The following is a 6,000-nucleotide window of genomic DNA, read 5'->3' on the forward strand; positions in this document are numbered from 1 at the left end:
GTGAGAGCGTACAACCCTGACACACACCTTTCATGACTTTAAACCATGTTCTTTATGCACAACTGCCTCTTGATTCATGTACAAGTTCTGCATAAGCACAATCAAGTGTTTTGGAATTCCCGTTCTTCTCAAGGTTTGTTATGATCCACAGTCAAATGTCTTGGCAGTCAATAAAACACAAGGAAACATCTTTCTGGTAGTCTCTGTCTGGAGCCAACATCCACCAGATCTTGCTCCACTCCTTTATCTGAATCTGGCATGATCCTCTGGCAGCTCCTTGTCAATACACTGCTCAATCTTTGTTGGGTGATCTTCAGCAAAATTTTACTTGTATTATCAGTGATATTGTTCTATAATTTCATCATTCTGTTGGGTCACCTTTCTTTAGAATAGGTACAAGTATGTATCTCTTCGTCAGTTGGTCAAGTAGCTGTCTTTTAAATTTCCTGGCACAGATGAGGAGGCATTTCTAGTGCTTCATCAGCTTGTTGAAACATTTCAATTGGTATTCCAGCAATTCTGGAGCCTTGTTTTTGGCTAATGCTTTCAGTGCAGCTTGGACTTCTTCCTTCAGCTCATCTGCTGCCTCCTGAAATAGCTGAATGGCGACGAGTTCTTTTTGGTACCGTGACTTTGTGTATTTTTCCTATCTTTTTTGGGTGCTTCCGACATCATTCAATATTTTTCCCATAGAATTTTTCAATATTGCAACTCAAGGCTTGATTTTTTTTTCATTTTTCAGCTTAAGATATGCTTAGTGTTCATCCTTTTTGGTTTTGTAATTCTTGGCCTTTTCACATTTCATTATAAAAGTTTACTTTGTCTTCGACCTCCTCAACTTCATCATTTCTTCCATTTGCTTTAGCTACTCTATGATTAAGAGCAAGTTTGAGAGTCTCTTCTGACATCCGCTTTGATTTTTTTTCTTTCCTTTTAAATGACTTTTTGCTTGCTTCATGAATGATCTCCTTGATGTCCCCCTACATCTCATCAGGTGTTCTCTCATTAGTGTTCACTGCATCAAATTTGTTCTCCAGTTGTTCTAGAAACTTGAGTGGAATATACCTGTGTTAAGCTGGTTGACTAGAGAAATCCAGTAACACTCATATATGTGTAAGAAAGAGCTTGATATCAAGGAAAAATTGTGCATCAAGAAAGTATCCCAGCTCAGTGTAACTCAAGTCCATAGGTCACTAAATCCATCTGCAGACTCAGAGAGTCACATGCAATGCTGCAGAATGGAGGAAGATCCCAGGCCAGTGGGTGAAGTTACGTGGATCCAAGGTTGGTGGAAACATGTTAGGGTTCTGGCAGCTCTCAGGCTGGCCAGCAAGCAGGAAAGTGAAGGCAGAGAGAGAGGGGGAGGTCCCCAGGACCCACATGCTGAGATGGCCATGCCAGAGGAAACCAGCCTCTAACATCCAAAGGGTCAGCAGGCGCAATTGTCCGGTTATAATATGTAAAGATCATAGTAAAGTCATAGAGAATAGGAGAGATAGGAGAGAGAGTACAATGAAGGAGTCAGACACATTTCATGGTAGCCTGCTCACCTCAGCCTCTCTTGATGGTCCACATGGAGGTGGGAGAAGAGAGAGAATCTTGGGATACTTATAGGTAGCCAGAAGACATGCGTATTCAGTAGTTACATATGTCACAAGGTGACATCCCTGAGCTCACAGGTGAGGAAACCTAATACCAGCATTGGGGGAAGGTATGTGGGGAGCTCCATGACACAGGGGGAAGAGATAGCAACAGGATGTCTGCTTCTATGGGGAGGTAAAATCAACCACGTGCTCACTGTAAGGCAGCATAGCTGTTATGGGAGAATCTGTGGAAAGGGTATTTGAAACAGAATAATGTACTTAACCAAAGTGGTGGCTTTCCTACTGTGGAATACTGGCTTTCCAGATTCCCTCTGTTATAAGTTAGGGAATAGAGTCCCATCATATTTCCTTCCGTGTTAGTTTCCCACAAGGCCACGCCACAAGGAGGCCCCATCGGGCAGCGGCTGATCGATAGGTTGGACACTATACCACCCTACGCTTTTACATATCTTCAAGTAGACATAAAATGACCGAAATTTCATTGACCACCCCTGTTAACTTGACATCTTTACACACACCTCTTTAACCATACATAATTTAAAAACAAAAACAATAATAAAAACATGTTTGTGCCTAACAGGATAAAACTAAAATATACTAAAAATGTACCAGCCCCATTTAAACATAATATTCTATAGACAGATTATAGAGAGACTGGAACTCGTAGACACTGTTGGTGGACTTGTAAGTACATACAACCATTATGGGAAACAATATGGCGATACTTACAGCAATTGAGAATTGAAATAATATATTATCCAGAAATATCACTATTAGGCATATACCTCCCCAAAATGAGACACAACTCGAGTGGAGGTGTGCTCTCCCATGTTCAAAGCAGCACAGTCTACAATAGCAAGAAACTGGAAGCAGCCCAAATGCCCAACAGTGGAAGGATGGGTAAAGAAACTATAGAACACACATACAGTGGAATATTATGAATCCCTAAAACGCAATGATAAAAAACCAAAAGCAGTGATGAAAGCATGAAACACTACATGGCATAGAAGGGCTTGGAAACTATTTTGCTGAGTGAAGTTAGACAATTACAAAAGAACACATATTATATACATCCACTACTATAAGGAGAAACATCAATTAAATCTTAGAGACTCATTCCAAAACTAAAGGATAGAAAGACTTCACTCCTCTCATGTACATTTCAGAAGAACCACCTGGAAAGAGGAGACCTCACATCGGCTGGGGCCATTCCTTCAAGCAGGGGGAAAGGGAGAAGAGCCACACAACAGTGAGACAAGGCTGCGATGGATCAACAGGCCCTCCACAGCCATGAGAGCAGAACCTCACTGCAAAGTCAGGTTGAGCCCAGGGGAGGGGCTCTACCTTCCAGAGGAGGCACTGCTATTTCTGTTGGTGGGTCTGGTGGGTGAATGGGGAGGGCAACCTCACATGGAGAATGCATGCCAAACAGTGACTGCAGGGAACATAAGGGGAGATTACGCTGGGTTCTATGCGCCTGAGCAGACACTTTGATTATATTTCTATCCAACCCTCGGTGAACCATGCCACGGACCAAGCACTATGATGACCTTAGACGCCGGCCTTCCAGGGAACAGGGCATCCCCCAAGGGCCACATCCACGAAAAGGACTTGATGTAGAAGTCCGACTGAATGAACTGGGCTCTACCTCAAAACCACTTGTACCCTTGGACTTAGAACTGAAATTCCCTGATGGGAAAGGAAGCCAAGGAGGCTCACCCCAAGACTGTGGAAATTGTCATTGGACCTGGGATGGGATTCCTGGCTCAGTGGGTGTCCAATGAAAGGGGACCTAGAACACCATATATTTAGTATCTCAACGCTCCCCTTACATTAATATGACAAGTATTAATCTGATAGGCAAGGATCTGCCCTTGTAAGAAATGTTACAGGAAAATTCCCCCTAGTACCAACCCCCATGTTCAATGTAAACAGACCTCAATCGATTAAGAAATCAATTTGTTAAAAAAAATCCATCTGTACAAAGCAACTCATGGATTACATCTGACAGTTGACTACTTGCATAAATTCCTCAGATAAGCAGTATCTTACATTCTATGCCATTGGAAAAACTACTGATGTTATCCATGCAATCACCTCATACCCCAGGGGGATGGCGTGGTTCACTGAGGGTTGGGTGGAAACTTACTTGTAGTGTTATCCAGGAACATAAAATCAGGTTTATTGTCCCCTGTTCCCTACAATCATTGTTTGGCATGCATTCTCCATGTGAGGTTGCCCCTACCCATTCACCCACCAGACCCACCAACAGAAATAGCAGTGCCTCCTCTGGAATGTAGAGCCCCCTCCCCTGGTCTCAACCTGACTTTGCAGTGAGGTTCTGCTCTCACGGCTGTGGAGGGCCTGTTGATCCGTCGCAGCCTTGTGTGGCATCAAGTAGATGTTCTTCTCCCTTTCCCCCTGCTTGAAGGAGTGACCCCAGCCAATATGAGGTCTCTTCTTTCCTGGTGGTTCTTTTGAAGTGCACATGAGGGGAGTGATGTATGGTTCATGGTCAGAAGGTAGCCTTTCTAACCTTTTGTTGGGGAATTAGTCTCTAAAATTGGTTTGATTGGTGTTTCTCCTTATCGTAGTGCACTCATAAAATATTGGTCCTTTTGTGACTAACTTTACTCAGCATAATGGTTTCCAGGAAGTTCCATGTCATGTGGCCTTTCATCACTGTTTTTTGGGGGTACAAAGCATTCCATTGTGTGTATGTACAATAGTTTCTTTATCCACTGTTCTACTGTTGAGCATGTGGGCTGCCTCCAGTTTCTGGCTGTTGAGAACTGTGCTCTGACATGCGAGAGCACACAGCCACCACTGTTGTGTCTCATTTCGTTGGGGTATAGGCCTAATAGTGGTATTGCTGGATTGTAGGGGATTTCAATTCCCACTTGCTTTTATTATCGCCACATCATTTTCCAAAGGGGTGTGGGTGTTCACAAGTCCACCAACAGTGTACATAAGTTCCAATCTCTCCACATCCTATGCAGCATTTATTGGTTTAGTTTTTTTTAATTAGACTAACATTTTGGTTTTTTGTTTTTGTTTTAAATTTATTTTATTAATTTTAACAATTTATTAGGGGCTCATACAATTCTTATCACAGTTCATACATATACATACATCAATTGTATAAAGCACATCTGTACAGTCTTTGCCCTAATCATTTTTTTCTCCTCTTTTCTTTTTTTACATTTTATTAGGGACTCATACAACTCTTATCACCATCCATACATATACATACATCAATTGGATAAAGCACATCCATACATTCCCTGCCCCAATCATTCTCAAGGCATTTGCTCTCCACTTAAGCCCCTTGCATCAGGTCCTCTTTTTTTTTTCCCCTCCCTCCCCACATTTTGGTTTTAATGTAATATCTCATTGCGGTTTTAATTTGCATCTCCCTGACGGCTAGTGATTTTGAACATTTTTTCATGTGTTAGCCATTTTTGGTGAACTGTCTGTTGATGTCTTTTTCCTATTTCTTAATTGGGTCATTTGCTAAACATTTTCTTATTGAGCTGTTATAGAGGTCTGTATATTTTGGTAGACCCTTGTCCAATGTGTAAAAAATTTTCCCAATCTGTAGGTTTTTATTTCACATCTCCTGATAAAGTCTTTTGATGTGCACAAATGATGGCATGTCAGCATGTCCCAGTCACCTATCTTGTCTTCTGCTGTGTGCCTCCATTATACTTGATAGTCTACATATGTCCTATAAGAGGACTCAAATTTGCTCCAGCTTTCTCATTGATGATCCTGATAGCTTTGGACTTTACACTTAGGTCTTTAATCCATCTTGAGTTCATTTTTGTGTATGGTGAGAGATAAGGGTCTCTTTTTCAATTCTTTTGCATATGGAAATCTAGTTTGTCCAACATCATTTGTTGAAAAGGCTGTCTTTCTTCCACTGGATATTTTTAGGCCCTTAGTTGAAGTTTAGTTGCCTCGAGGCTGATGCAGTTATGGCTTGGTTTTCTGTTCTGATCTATTGGTCTCTCTCACTGTACCAGTGCCAGGCTGTTTTGATTACTGTGACTATGTTGTAGGTTTTTAGGTCAGGTAATGCCAGGCCTCCTATTTGGTTCCTCTTTTTAAGTCCTTTGCTTATCATGGTCTTTTGCATACTCATATAAAATTAGTAATTAGTTTTTGCATTTCTTTGAAGAATTTTTTTTAAAGATTGGGATCTGTATATTGTTTGAGGTCGTATTGCTATTTTCACAATAATGTCTGCCTGCCTATAAGCATAGGATACTCTTCCATTTATGTAGGTCTTTTTTGATTTCTTGTAGTCATGCTCTATAGTTTTCTCTGTATAGGTCTTTTGTTTCTTTTTTTTGCCTCCCCACCCACCCCAGTCTTTTGTTTCTTTAGTTAGGTT

This window comes from Tenrec ecaudatus, chromosome 6, assembly GCF_050624435.1.
Source record: "Tenrec ecaudatus isolate mTenEca1 chromosome 6, mTenEca1.hap1, whole genome shotgun sequence".
Lineage (NCBI taxonomy): Eukaryota > Metazoa > Chordata > Mammalia > Afrosoricida > Tenrecidae > Tenrec > Tenrec ecaudatus.